This window comes from Alligator sinensis, unplaced genomic scaffold (assembly GCF_000455745.1).
Source record: "Alligator sinensis unplaced genomic scaffold, ASM45574v1 scaffold411_1, whole genome shotgun sequence".
Lineage (NCBI taxonomy): Eukaryota > Metazoa > Chordata > Crocodylia > Alligatoridae > Alligator > Alligator sinensis.
In genome coordinates, this window is record NW_005842935.1 from 90,043 (window position 1) to 105,970 (window position 15,928).

Here is a 15,928-nt window from a genome sequence, read left to right on the forward strand (position 1 = left end):
AAAAATAAACAAGACAAATCTCCTTTTCACCCTTACCTACAAAAGATCTTAGGAAAGTTTGAGCATTGAGTGTGGGTGGATCTCCGGATGGTGTCACAAAATGCTGACGAGCAAAAAGCAGCCAACTGGGTGCATGGAATTGCAAATACCTCTGGAAAAAATGGTTTTAAAATAGTGCATCCGGACCACAGAAAACTTTTGAATTGAGATAGTCAGTTCCAGGCCAGGTATTTAATTAATATCTTATTGATACCTGCTGAAATTCACAGGTGAGAATGGGAAGTAGAATGAGCAAAACTTGATTCCTGCCCTGCCTGTCTTTGATTATGTGTGGGCCGGGAGCGACCCGAGCCCTTTTTCGTGCTGCACGCGGGCTGTGGCCAGCAGCCCGGGCACGCCGGGTTGGAGAGGGAAGGCCATCGAGCTGGAATTAGGCACAAACGCGTAGCGGTAGTTTTAAAGATTGTTTACTTACACCAAGATGGCAGTGGTGTAGGCTGGAAAGCTTGCTTAAGTTGCGGTTACAGACAGAAAAGAAAACAAAACTCGAGCCTGCAGGGCACGAGGGTACGTCGCAAAGGGTTCCGGCGACAGGAAAATAAACCTGCAGGACTCGAACCCGGGTAGAAGAGCTCTGAGGCCAGTCGTAAGGGCTCACACGAAGTTTGCTAGGCTCCGTGGGTTCTCCTGTTCACTCATCCACACGAAGTTTGCTAGGCTCCGTGGGTCCGGTTCTCTTGCACGCGGGAAGGGATACGTCTGGATTGCGCTCGGCGACGGGGAGAGGCTAGAGGTTGATCAGACCTCCGTTGCCTGCTTTAAATGCACTGGGTGCAAAGCCAATCACTAGCCGCCACGTGTGAATAATTTAGAACTGGCCAATAATGGGACTCGAATTAGCATACAAATGGCGGGAACTCTTTGCAACGAGCATTTCTGTGCTGCAACAAAGAAATGCACCCTGCAAAGAAAGCTTCAAATTGGCGGGAAATTCTCCCTTGCACCGGGGTTCTCTTTTGCAGCAGAAAACTCCACCGTGCAAAGAAGCTGTAATTTAGCGGGGACAATTTAGCAGTGCCGAAGCACACACAAACAAAAATCACACCCTTTGGGTTGTGACAGATTATAGGGACACACTTCACTTCATTGTGAGGGGTTACTTCTTATGAGAAAGAGAAAGATAGTAGGGGACTGAATCTGCTTGCACAAGCATGGTGTAAATCAAGAGCAATTTTGTTTGAAGCCACTTGGTTCACCCTGTTAAACCACATCCTGGAACTAGTAGTAATAGAGCCTGGATGGTCTGATTCTCCTTCGTTCTGTACAGGTACTTACACCACTGGACATAACAGCTGTTTACGCAGAATTCTCTTCTCACTCCCACTGATGGGAGCATTTTGCATGTACTTTGTAGAGGTGTAAATGAGTAAATTAGGGCATTTTTACATGTGCTCCAAGGGTGGGGGGGGACTTTAGTTAAAGCATCTGCAGCATCTCATGTATCAGCATCCCCACATTTTAAAATGGCACTGGGAGCACGTTATCTATAGCTTGCTGAATGAGCATTAGTTAAAGTGCCCCCACTGCCATTTTGAAGTGCGGGAACCCTGATGCATGAGATGTGGAAGCTGGCTGGAGCACTCTAATTAGCATGCTCCCGCAGACTTGATTAATCTAGTCTGTTCTGACGCGCTGTAATGACAGTACCCTTAGGTACTGGGTAGTAAAGATTCAAAACCTGGAACTGTGGAAATAATGGGTCACATAGCTAGTGTAAAGCATCAAATTGAACCATACCCAAAATATTAACGCAGGATTTGACTCCATGATAGTCCAGCTTTGTGCATTTTCTACTGCGTTGCCTATACATTGTACACCAGCGTAGAATCCGGCCCATATGCTTGTACATCACAGTAAATTTGCACAACACATTAAAGAACAAATTAGAGACAGTTTCCTGCCCTGAGAATCTTACAGTGTAAACGAGACACAACACAACTAAAGATGACATTAAACAATTGGAGGAAAAGGGGGAGGATAGGGAGAAGAGTGAGAAATTATGAGATGCTTGCTTTATTTATACATACACACCAATACTTGCTTTTTATGCAAGTACCTATCTTCTATTTAAATTGATACATATTGTTTATTCATGGTTTTATTAATGTCAGTGTTGTTTGTAAGGCTAAGAAAAGCAACAACATGAGGATGCGGGACCCTGCCTGTTACCCATAGTCCATGAGGGATCCCTGTGTGTTCCCCACAGTCACCCTGTAATGGCCATTTTGAAAAGGCTCATAGCCCAGACCCTGTCAGTCAGCAGCCAGGCAGAAGCCTGATTCACTGAGCCTGATTCTTCATTGGCTAGCACCTTGTGCAATCATTTTTGCCAGGGTAAATTGGGTATAAAACACTAACACGTTACAACCACTTTTCTGTGGCATAAGTGATTGCAGTGTACCGGAGACTCGGTCTCATTACAGTTTCAATGTGCAGCACACCGGAAACAGACTCCTGCTACCTGTCCTACATTTACATAGCTAGAGAGAGCACAAAACTGAAAGAGCATGATCAGATAAGAGGCAAGAAAGGGTGAGGGTGGGGGAGAGGGGAATAAGAATTGGAAAGCTACTGAAAAGCTTGATATTTCAAGAAAATGAGTGAAGATGCCTGATGTAACAGATGAGGGGCTGCATTTGGGGCATAAGTATCCTTACTGCCTTGCCATGGGTAATTTGTGTTTAGGAGAGGATTCTGAATCCTGTACAAAGGATCCCAATCCCAAATTATTTTCCTTCGGCACTTGCAGGACCAGTAGAAAGAATTTCACCCTTTGAGGTGAGAGAGTGAATGCAATGCTGCCCACATCCTGCCAAGCTGAGTGTCCGTGACATAAGAAACTAACATTTTCTAGCAAGTTATATAAACAGAGGAACCATTAGGAAACCTATTAAAGTGGGAAACATCAGTAAAGTACAGAACACAGAAGAGACAGGTAATGAATAGGAAACAGGTGAACTGTTCATAGCCTTTCATAGGAATTTGCACTCAACAGCAGTGATGACAAGTGATACATAACATGTCTTCTGAACCTCAGGATTCAAACATGTTACTTCAGTTCTTTGGATTTGTATTTCCTGTTGGCTTTCTTGTTGAGCGCTGATAGAGCAGGCATTGCAGATCACAGATTGTTTTGATTTGAATTTTCTTGCTATTTCATACTTAGGGCCAAGCACTTATTCCCCACCTCTAGTCAACAGAAGCTTTGTTTTCCACTGTCTTCAGTGGACCAGGGTTTGGCCATTACAGCTCACCTCCAGACCCAGACTGGTTCTTGTTATGGTCTTATACCATATACTGTGCTATCTGTATGCTCTATTTTCCTCTGCACCACTGAGAGAATACTGGTGACCAAGAATGATCCACCCCTTAAGAAGTATAAATGCTGTTTGTACCACTCCACTCCAGTGAAGATTTTGCCAGTAAAGGACAGCCTTGAGTTGATTCCAGACCCATTTAGTATAGCAGCCCTTCTGACAGAGAATTCCTAGAGGATGTGATGAGTCCATCTCCTATCTTTCCTGGACATACTTCTTACCAGTTGCTGTCATGACTGTATCACTTCTGCATCCAGCTCTTTCCACTTTCAGACTACACTGGACAGCTGTATCCTCCTTGGTGGAGTGATTATAGGCACTTTTCACCATTGTCTCTCTCTTCCTGGGTTTCTTTCCACTACCAAAGATGCATGGTACAATAGGGCAAAGGAATTATATTTATTAACCTATAATAAATATAATTGTGTGCCCTGTTTCACCGACCATGTGCTGACAAGTATAATATGAGAAGACTCCATGTTTCTACAACTCCATTGGCTTTTCATTAAGAGAACTGCTTATAGAGATGCTAAACTGCAAGTCACATTCAAGCCACATGCAAAAAGACTTCCAGTGCTTCCATTAACCTGTGCCCTTTCCTTCAAGTCCCAGGCAAGTTGCTACATACAGTGTGTTCTTTCATAGACAGGTAGATTTCAGTATGTACTGATCATCTTCAGTCTTTTTATGTCATTACCATCAAGCAGACAATTTCAATGCAGCTCATGCACTGCAGACACAGTGTACTGTTTAGGCTAATGTACTCTTTTTTAGGACAATACCAAAGTCTTTATCTTGGCTCAGTCTGTCTTAAAATTTTGAAATGAATCCTTTCCTGAGATCTATTTTAGTTGTAAACCTGATTGTATTGTGTCAGCAAACATCTGGTCCCGTTGAAGATTATTGGATACCATTTGAGAAAGATACAAATATGAAACATGAAACATATTAACTTTTTCTTGTTTAAAAATATTTTGAAATAATGGGATCATTCTGATAGTGTGTTCGGAGAAATCTCATGCCTGGCAATCTGTAAAAGAAAATAGCCAGACCCCTAGGTCCTTCAAATGCAGAAAGTTCTGGCAAGACGTGCACTTCAGCATGTTTTAAAAAATATTATCTTTGCTAAATTGCTTTTAGCCTTAGATAAAATCCTTCCACTCTTTTGTTATTGTATAGGTCCAAAATCACAATGAACAAAAAATAGATGTTAACTAACGCGACATTTTGTAAACAAAGACGGTTTAGCAAGGCCATGTCTAGATCATGATTCTGTGCCTAGAATTAGGTTCATGCTTAGGTTTGAGTTGGAAGTGGGGAGCACAGCAGTACACAACCAATTGTAGCAGGTGTGCCGGCTGCAGCACAGCTTGCGCGCAGCTTGCCAGCTCGAGCAGGACACCGAGCCATTGGTGGAATTTCTTCCACCAGTCAGGAGAGGGTGCACCCCTTTCTCCTGATTAGTGAGTTTACGACCTGGGGGTAGAGCTCCCAGGAGGGGTCCCGGTGAGGTTTTCGCTGCCTCTCACTCTGATTGGACCTTTTGCGATCCAGGGTGGAGACCCAGATGGCTATAAAAGAACAGCATGCTTGACTGGGAGACCAGACTGGTGAGGAACAAGAAGAAGACCGGAGCCAAGAAATGCTGGGGAGAGCTGCCCCAGTGGGCAATAGCCCTAAGCTCCTGAAGATGCCACTGGAGGAGCCACCACCAGAGCCTCGGCCCTGGGACCAGGGAGAGCCTGCTCGGGCCTTGTCCAGAGGCACCTGCCCAAAGTTGCTTTTGGAGCATCACCAGTCCCTTTCCTCCTACAGGGACACTGAGCCCAGAAAAGGCAGGCTGAGCCCCACTCCTCGCCTCAACAGAAGGCAGGGCCTTGGAGGTGCCCCCGGGCCAGACTCCGGCCTACGAAGAAGAAACTGCTTGCAGCATACCAGAGCAGCAGCCAGGTCCATGTTGGGGGGAGGAAGAAACAAACCTACTGCATCCCTGCTCAGGACAACCATGAGTTCAGGGAATAGGGGCTTTGCCAGGGAGGGGTCAGAGAAAAGGGACCCCCCCATCCCCCTCCTTTCAGAGAACTGGGTGAGAGTATACCCTACAAAATGGGGAGCTGTACCTAATATTTTGTAAATTGGTTGTACTATGTGAGTTATGCTATATTTTAACTGGTAAATAATTTTAAGGTTGTTATTTTCTATTGGAGTTTCTTTTTCTTGTTGTTTAATTTGTTGAGTATTATATTGGGAATCTGGTACTTACCTGCTGGAGGCCCGCATGGGTTTGCCCTGTGGGCCTAGTGGCTTACCTTAAGGATCTTGGGGTCCTGGGTAAGGGGACTGCTCTCAAAGCATACCCCACGCAACCCCATTCCCAAATATAGTTATAAGGATGTATATGTATAAGAGTGTATACAGGAAACCCCTGCTATTTGGTATTCACAGTTTCAAATATTTGCGAATGCCAAACCCACATTTTAAATACACTTTATACACTTACAGGAGCTCCTTGGGAGCTCCGCGCTTGCTGCCACTGGGCTCCCGCCATCACTGCCGGAGCCATGCCCCCACCACCCGAATAAGGAACGCAGTGCCTTATTCACGGATTTCGCCATTCACAGGGGATACAAAAACGTAAACCCCAAAAATGGTGAGGGTCATCTGTAGTGGTTAATTTTCTCTAACATTATCTATTGCTTTGGGATATGTGTATATGTATATGTGCGTGTGTATATGTGTGTGTGTGTGTGTGTGTATATATATATATAGTATGTGTGTATACATTCTTAAATAGTTGTATATAATTCTTTATATGTTAAATACATTCTGTATATAGTTAAGAACCCTTTGTGTGATGAGAATATTTTTTGTGTGGTGTGGCTCTATAGAGAATAGAGGGATCTGTACCCAAGTCACAGCATCCTTCTCACAGCACTGTTGCCTCCCCACCTATTCCATCCAATTGAGGATGGGGCACACCCTTGGGTGTATCCGGGTTACAAAATGTTGTGCAAATTCACCCTCCTCCTGCACCTCCCACACCACATAACATATGAAAGATGTCTAGGATATATGGTGTAGTGGTTCAAGCCCAGGCTACTGAGGCCAAAAACCTGTTTTCAGCTCTGACCTCTGCCATTGAGTTGAGACTCATTGTGCCTCAGATACTGTCTTACCCCACATGACAAGTAAATGACTGATCCCCAGTCTAGAACAAAAGTGTGCACACAAAGATTGTTCATACATAGTTAAATGCAGCTATGTGGATTATATCAGGAATGCTAAACATTACACTGTTGCTACTGCTTGCCATGGCTTCCAGTCCTAGAGAGCATTGCTCCTCACAATGCTCTGCCATGATGCCTCATGCATGGGGGAATATGATAAGGCCATCAATAACCCAAACCTCCCAATCAATAAGGACCTCGCTACACCACCACCAGATAGGCTCAAATATAGAAAACCCTTCTGGGAGTACACCAAAAAGTTCTATGATGATAACAAGAGCACTGAAGAACAATGGAGGGAAGCCTAGGCAAATACCAGTCTGCCACAGAAATACATCGTTAGCAATCCTACAATCCCCCAGCCAGGATTTAACCTATGGAGAAAGGTTTGGTCCTCCCTGAATTGCATACAGACGCTTCATGGAAAATGTGAACACCTACTCTATAAATGGAGAATCAAAGAGAGTCTGGATTGTGATTGTGGTGCAATTTTTCATTTGGTGCAACACATTATGAATAATTGCCCAATTAGATCATTTAATGGTGATCTAAAATCAAGCCATGCAGCTACACCTGTAGCAATTGAATGGCTATCAAATTTATATTAATCTATGAATGTTGTAATCCTGAAATGTCATACGAAAGAGAAACAGGTAAATTAACTGCCAAATGGCAGTCTTTCATCTTGAGCTCAGGACTAGCCAGATCCTTAAAGATTAAGATGTTATCAAAATATGGAAGATGTTTTCCAAATAACAGCTTCAAGTCCACCAGATGGCCTTTCAGGGTAGTCAGTAGAGTACTCATGGTGCCTCTGATGATCAGTAGTTTTGTGTCCCATGATCAATAGTTGCCATGTTCCTTCCAATTCCATGCTAATAGGCCAATTATTTATTTATTCATTTATTTATATATTTATTAAGTTCAGATGCTTTGCTCAGAGGGCCTGTATAGGTGCCTATGCAGAGCAGAAAGTTGATCTTGGCGTTTCAGCGTGCCTTCTTAATACATCAAAAGCAGGAATGTCAAACTCACCTTGGGCCCTGGGCCAGATCTGAACCTTGGGGGCTCCTCATGGCCAGATCTGACATGAGGTGGTGGTGTCTGCTGCAGCAACAGTGGGGAAAGTGGCCTTGGGGAGGGCAGCTACTTTCTGTGGGAGGAGCGCACAAGTGGCAACTGTTGCATAGCCCTTGCTCACCCCCTGCCCCTGAGGGCCATGTCCACTGTGGCCCCAGAACCCAGGATTCTGCAACAGACTCAGCCTACCTCTGGCCATGTCCCCAAACTCCATGGCCTATCAATAGCCTGATAAACCTGATGGTGTCTCCATAGATGGTGTGGCTCCATCCAGCCCACAGGCCATATGCTTGACACCTGTGACTTAAAGTAACACAATTACAGCACAAGTCCTGTTTACTCTTAGCCTTCTTTCACATACATTTTTGCACAAAGACTGGCTGGAGGATAATTAGTTGGATTAGCAGGTAGTTTCCACTTAACCTATACTTCACATGTAAGTGGAAGAAATTTTTTTTGTATAATAAAAAATGAATGTAAAGGTAGTGTATACTGATTTTGCTAGGGGTTTAAATCATTTTCTTTTGGGGCTGCACCCTTCTCAAAATGGAGGTTTTCATTTGCCAGGCCTTGCACAGACAAACTGTATAGATGTGACTTGTACAAGAATCCAATGTAAATCCAAAAATCCAAGAATGCATTTTCAGAACAAAAAAGTCATACAATACTTCAGCTGTTCCCAGGCCATAAATCATTTGGCAAAATGTCATATACCTCCAAAACACAAGTACCCACCAATTTGTCAAGCTAATTATATAAACAAAATTTTGGGTCATAAAATCTGGGGGGAAATATCCTAATCAAAATTCATCAGACTGTGTAATCCAGTGGTCTCCAACCTTTTTAAGTACAAGATCACTTTTTGAATTAAAGTGCAACCCAGGATCTACCGTACACCACCCCTCCCTCCCTTACCCAGCAGGTCAGTCTATGTGGGAGCGAAGGGGAGTGGGGGCGCAGATCGAGGCTTCCGCTGTGAGGGAGGGAGTGGGGAAAAGGCGGGGCAGGGGTGAGTGGGGCCCCAGCCAGGCTGGGTGGTGGGAGGATTGGAGCTGGGGTAGCTCACTGTGCTGCTCCCATAGCAGCTGAAGCTCTGCATCTTAGTCTGGGGGGTGGTGCTGAGTGCATGCATGCATGTGTTCAGCCACCCCCAGACTGAGATAAATTGTCAGTGATTCCACGATCCACCAGTTGATTGCGATTGACTGGTTGGTGACCAGTGATGTAATCTATAGTCTGGGAATTTATTATAGGGTTTATTTAAAAATATATATTCCATTGAATGACTTTTTGTTTTCATTTTTCAGAAAGGGAAAATATAAGCAGCAGAAGTGCCATATCAGGTTATATAAACCTGAGTTAAATGTTTAAAAATGTAATACAGCCTAGAAACAATAAAAATCAGGTTTAAAGGCAATATAGATATCATCTAGGATAGTATTCAGACAAATACCCGGAAGGAATAGCATAATGAACTAAGTATCAGGAATAAAATCTTGGCCCAAGTGAAGTGAGTGGAAAAGCTCATATTGACTTCAGTGAAGCTAGGATTTCACTTCAGGCTTGCAGTTCTGCTTTACGTCTCAGCAAGGTAAACTTTAACTCTAGAAATGTAAGACTGTCTTCTTAAGCTCTGCACTCGGACTCAAGAGGACCAGATCCTAACAGGTATTCAGGAGCCTAATTATTTTTAGGCACTTAATAAACACTGCACTCAATGTGAGTTAGGGATCTAAAAGGAGTCATGAGGATCCAAATATCTAGGCCTTCTTCTCTTTGTGTCTCTGTTCCTTATTTATAAAAATGAAAATAATAGCCCTTTCCTACCTCCTATCAGGGATAGAGTTATCCATTAATGTTTTCTGGGTGCCTGGAGATTGCAGTGATGGGTTCATAAGTAAAAATAGATTTAGAACATTGGGGGAGGGGGGGAAATAATTTCAGTATCACTGTTTCCTTTGTGGAAATTTGAATGAAATCTTAATCTGCATGGAAATAGATCCCAGCACTTTTTAAGGAGTAGGTATCGCTTCAGCATCCTTGCTAACATTTCCATAGCTTTCAATTGCTTGTGTACATTTGGCTTATGTTGCTTGGCTGCTCTCCTACACCACAGTAGTGGCTACATTTCAGTAATGCTGCATAAAGGGGATCTTATTCTCAGCTACACTAAGGTTACACAAATGCCTAACTAAACAAAATGTGGGTTGGGCACTTTCTATTTAAATTCTGCAGATAATTACCTCATCCACTTACCTGAAGCCTATCAGAAGTAAGTATTTTCCACTCCTCGGGGGAAGAAATATGTGGTAGGAATTCAAGTCCCAGCCCAGCTCTCCTGGATAGTGCTCCAAGAATAGAATAATGCAGCCTGGACCAAGCAGCTGCTGCCAAGCAGCTTCAGACATCACAGAGAGTTCATTAGTCAGTTTAAAAGACAAGCCTTCTAAACTGAAGGGTGGTTTAAAACTATTCCCTGGTGATCTTCTGGGCTTCAAATTGAGGTACTTGAAAAGTAGTGAAAACTGGTACAGTTTTTAAAAGGCCTCCACCATAGGAAGGTATACATTTCCTAGTGCTTTAATGACATACTTTTCTCAAATACATAAGGGCAACAATCCACTTTCAGCCATTAAAAGGACACTTGCATTATTTGTTGTATTTCTTTATTGATGTTCAAGCAGATATTGAAAAGTATAATTCTGGTACCGCTACTTTTGTACCTCAAAAGTTAAAAGTTAATTATTTCACATAACAATTACAGCATGATAATCACAGACTGTTGTCTGCTAACTGCCTTGCTGATGGTATATCATGTCAACCCCTGTGGTTATATACTATAATTACATGTGTGTTTTGCTGTGTATCTCTGTCACAGAAAGTAGCTAAGGATCCAGCCTCTGCATTACATTTTGAATACCTGATTCAAAGATAAAAGTAATCTAGCCTTCATTTAGCAACATGATGTACAGGTTAGATGCCAATGTTATGCTTATTTCTTGCCAAAATCTTTGTCTTTTAAATTATGAACACGATGAAAGTATAAAATGAAAAGAAACAAAGAACATTTTTTGTATTATATAGTCACAGTGAGCTGGATTTGTACGTCCACAAAGTTACTTATGAAAATCAGGTACAGGTTGGGGCGGGAGGTGAGAGAAAGCATGTTTACTACAAATCTGCAGAAATACATAGCTATTAAGATAAAAGTGGATGGGGGCCTGGATGGCTTCAGGGATAGGTAATAGGATATGGCACCTTTTTCTTCCAAGTTGCTGACTTGAATCAAGTCCAGATTGTTAGTACTGAAAATTGCTGCAATACCATCCAGTATGTGTTCAGTAGCATATGTAAAATGGGCAGCTGGTTGCAGTCCAGTTTCTTGTTAGAGGTGTCCACATTACCAGAACCCTTGAGTCAGTTTGAGCAATGTAAAGGAAATGACAATGAAATAATTTTTCACCTCATTTCTAGCAGTTCTCTCAACTGAGTCAGAGTGGAGACAAGGTGGGGAATTCTGTATTACCACTGTCTTTGCTATATCTGTTCTGTGAATAAAATGGTTATCAGTCACCACTTTTTGATGGAAGAGCTTCTCCTTTAAAGCAGTTCTTAGATGAAGTAGATTCTGCTTGCTCTATTTCTAATGTAAAGTTGTTTTTCCCTCCCACCCCTTGGTATATGCTACTTCTCTCCTTGCTCCTTTCTTATCAACCTTTCACTTTTCCTTTCCTCCCTATAGGATCTTTCTTTACTGAAATTCTGTTGATTTAATAACAGGAATTAAAAAGAACGTCAGCTGTGCTTCTGCCAGTGACATAGACTAGTTTTCTTCTTAACAGTTTCTCTTTACTTATGACTTTGTCACGGTCCTTCCAGTTTAACCTTAGCATGCTTCAATTTAGTCAGCACTCAGGATCTTAGAGAAAAAACACAGTAAAAATTATTATGATTTTTATTCATTCGTGTCACTCTCTATGAGTTGGCAATATTTTATCCTGAAGTCAAGATCAATCAGGTCCATATAGATCAAAAGATATCTTCCAAATAACAGGTTATTGGAGATTCCAGCTGATTATAAAAAATATCCAACCCCATGAGAGGTCTTCCAGAGTCTTCAGCAGAGTCACCAGGGCTCCTCTGATGATCAGTTCTAGTACTGACTTTCCTTTTCCAGGATCTTTGTAATTCCAGTCTTGGGAGTTGATATTTTCCTTCCTTCTCTGCCACAATGCCCCTCCCAGGAAGAAGCAATGTCTATGATGCTGGTGTTTTTGTAGATACAATACTGAGGCCTTCTGAATCAGAAAGAGGCTTTCTCCCAGCCATCTGGTTATAAAGTGAAGTCCCAAAGGGGCTTCCCATCATCATTTTTTGCTACTGGGTCAGGTTTGTGCTCCCTTCATTTTATCTCTGAGGGTGATAGTATTGGCCGTGCAGGCCTCAGTTCCCTTCCTTTTTTGTGTTCTCGTGACAAGGTATTTAAGCAGAATTTGCAGATTCGTTAGAATCTGATAGGTTACACCATAAGCACTTCTGCTATGGCCTTGAATTTACCACCTCTGGGCTGTCAACCACACACCTTAGCACCCACACAACCCCAGACACGCCTCATTAAAAGGAACTGACTACTTTCTCCTGCCTTTTCCAGTGATTGGTATGATTATTGTTGTTGCTACTGCTGTAGTGCTTAGGGACTGGTTAAGAACAGGGCCTCATTATGCTACCAGCATATAAAGCTGTAGCGTGAGATTGTACCAGCCCTGAAGAGCTTATAGTCTAAATAGGCAAGACAGATAAGAAAAAGGGAAGGGTATAATATGTATTAGAAAAGGGATAGAGAAGAGCAAAGGGAATCACCAGGAATGGACAGAGAGAGATCTTTATTCTGCTCACTTTACTTGCTTGACTAGTCTTGCTGAAGTAACATTGGACCCAAGACTTGATGAAATATTGTTGCTTTCCTGTTTCCCAAGGCTAGCAAAATTTGAATACAATGTCAAAACAATTCTCCAAGAAGCAAAAGTTTTGTGACCCTGAATTGGAGCCTTAATTCAGTGTGGTGCTGAATACCTGTAATTCCACTGACTTCAAAGGAAGTTAGGATAGTAAATTATAGAACCAAGCCTTTAAATACATACAGAGTAAACTATATTTGTTCCCCTGTCTGGCAAAGCTGATTTTTCCTTTCCCAAGTAGCTCATTCCTCTGAAATGAGATGCCATAAAACACACAAACAGAACTAAGGCAGTATTTTTCAATATCTCCTTACAAATTAAGCTATGTATTAACTAACATTAGAGCTGGTTGAAAAAATAGGGGGGAAAGTTCATATTTTTAAAAAATAAATTCACAATTTGCTAATTTTTATTAGTTTGTCAATATTTTAAAACTTTCAGTCATGTCAACAACATTTTTACCAAAAGGAAAATCAATTTTATATTTGCTGAAAACACAGCTATTTGCAACAGTGTTCTGGTTTTTTGGTATTCAAATTTCACTATTTGGCCAAATGTTAAAAAAAGAATCAACATTCATAAAATGTTGATATGCTCTAACTACAAGTAACCATCTAGGCACTGCTTTTCTTGTTGATTATTTCTCTGCACGTAACGTGTGTTACACACTACTTTAGTTATCCAGGAATTATTCAAACAACAGCTATTTAATGCTGTAACCTAACTAATAATTAAGGGGCCAATCCTGCTTCCATTCAAATCAATCAGAATTTTGCTGGTTATTTCTAAAGAAACAGATGAACTCAGATGTTGCAAACTATATTCAATAAACAAAGAGAACAAGCACAGTTTTGCAAGTAGATTTTAATTTTAAATTCCCAAGAACATGGGGTTAGTAAAATCAGAACATTAAAACGTTCTTCAAATGTTCAAACTTATGAACGAGCTAATTAATGCATGACATTCTGGGCATGTCTACACATGCATTAACGCACCGTAATTACGGCGCATGAAGGTTAGTACCTGTAGCAACAGGTACTAACATAATGTGCCATAATCGGCTCTATTGCACAGTAGTGCCAGTGCACATCTTTTAGGTGATACTAACATGCCGTAGATTAATTCTGCTGCACATTAATGCATTAGCATGGCTTTCACCTTGACGCGGTAATGCACAGTAGAACTACTCTACTGCATTTGTAGTGTCTCATGTAGACGCACCCTCTTTTTAGTTACACAGGTATTTAGATAATATATGTTTTTATGGAAATAGCAACTTGAATGTATATACACCTTATTTTAAATCATATTCATAATTCCTGAATACATGCTTATCCATGTAGATGTACGTGCTTGTATGAAGAGTTTGCTAAATCACTCTTAGGAGATAATTACCTTCATGGAAAGTCCTACAAGATTTAACAGGAAAACAAAGACTTTCAATAACTTTTTAAAACTAACCTGTAGAATGTCATATAGAATTGTGTTTCTACTATAGTATCCTATAAACTGATTTATAATTTTATACAAGGATATAATTCTCATTACTTTCTCTAATTTTTATAATAAATTTTCTAGAAGCCCAGTGATGTTGAAGAGTTGGTTTTTTGAGAGTCCTCCTTTTCAAAGCCCTCTCTTTTGGTATTCCTGGGTGCATTCACACAAGTCACTTTACTGTGCATTAGATTAATTACCATCTACATGTGCACAGCAATTATTATGTAGTAGATTAAAGTGCCATTTGCTAGTACCCACAGATACGGGTACTAGAAAATGGTGCTTTAAACTAATGCATCAAAGCGCATGTGTACACACTGATGGAAATTGGTCCCAGTCAGCCCAGGCAGCAGGGGGCCACAACTGCTGCCTAGCTAAGCCCTGAGTCCTGGGGGGCTGGGGGATCCATCCCAGCTCTGGAGGCAGCTCCCTCCCAGCTACGTGGAGACTGGGGCCAGGCTGGATCTCCACATGGCTGGGAGGGAGCCCCCAGAACCAGAACAACTCCCTCTGCCCCTCAGGGCTTGGGGCTGACCCTGATCTCAATGCAGCTGGGAGAGAGCTGCCTCCAGAGCTGCCTCTACCCCCCAGAGCCCAGGCCTGACCTCCGTGTCCTCTGCCAGCCCAGGGCTGACCTGGAGCCCCCTGCCAGCCGGGAGCTGGCACCTGGGGGGATCCTGGAGCGCCCCCTGGCTGCTGCAGGGAGGCAGAGCAGGGCAGGAAGGAGCAGCCCTGGACTAGGCTGCTCCTGTTGGGCTCAGTTTGCTCCTGATCTGGGCGCACATGCAGACCCATGCACTAATGCACCTAAATTTTCTGTGTGGGCACACCCAATATGGCCTAAAGATAAAACTAAGCTAAAAAATAGCTGTTTAGTTTCTAGCATCCATTACTTCAGACCTCATGGTCAGTTGATACCGGTGCAATGTAAAGTTTGCATATTAATTCATGGGTCTAAAAGTGCATGTCTTGCATAGTTGATAATGCAGAATGAGGGAAGAAATATAATGTAGAGTATAAGCCAAGGAGCAGAGAGTTAGGCCGGGAAATCTGTGCAGTTTCTTTTGACTTTGAGTTCTGGAGTAAGTTCTTCAGGGATTTCTGCGGCCCTCATATTTCTCCAGTCAAAACTCAAATTGCAAACTTGAAGTTTGGTCAAGATTCACCTATGATGACATCAAGCAGGGGTGACATACTCACTCTGCCTGCCAGGCCAGATCTGGACAAGGTAACAGCAGTCACAGGCATTGTTGCAGCTGCCCCTAACCCCCTGATGTTAACATGCATCATGAATGGGGCTCCATGCCCTGGATTTCAGCGGTAGGCCCTGCCTCCCTCTTGCCCCATTCACAAATTCCTGGCCCCTCTGCCAGGCCCACAGGCCAAGGGAGACAGCTTTTCAGGCCAGATCCAACCTAGGGCCCATAAGTTTGATATTTACTTGACATAAAGAATAGGTGAACCCCCAAACAGTGAATGTTTTCAGTGTGAAAAAACATGTTTTGGCTCAGATTCTTTTGAAAAGTTGGTGAATCATTCCATGAATAAGGTCTGAATTTTAAGTTAATAATGGAACCCAGACCAGGACAGTTGGAGAATGTCTTAGCACCGTTAGCCAGGGAATCTGTCTTTGCCATTCATTCAGTGCATAACATTACATAGCTCACTAAATCTGCTTGGATTTGTGACTCTGTGAAATGGAACTGGTAATAGATCAAGAGAATAATTTTGTATTCACAGAGGCTTAAGAGTTTCTTTTAAAGATTTTCTTAAGATTTTTCTTACAAGT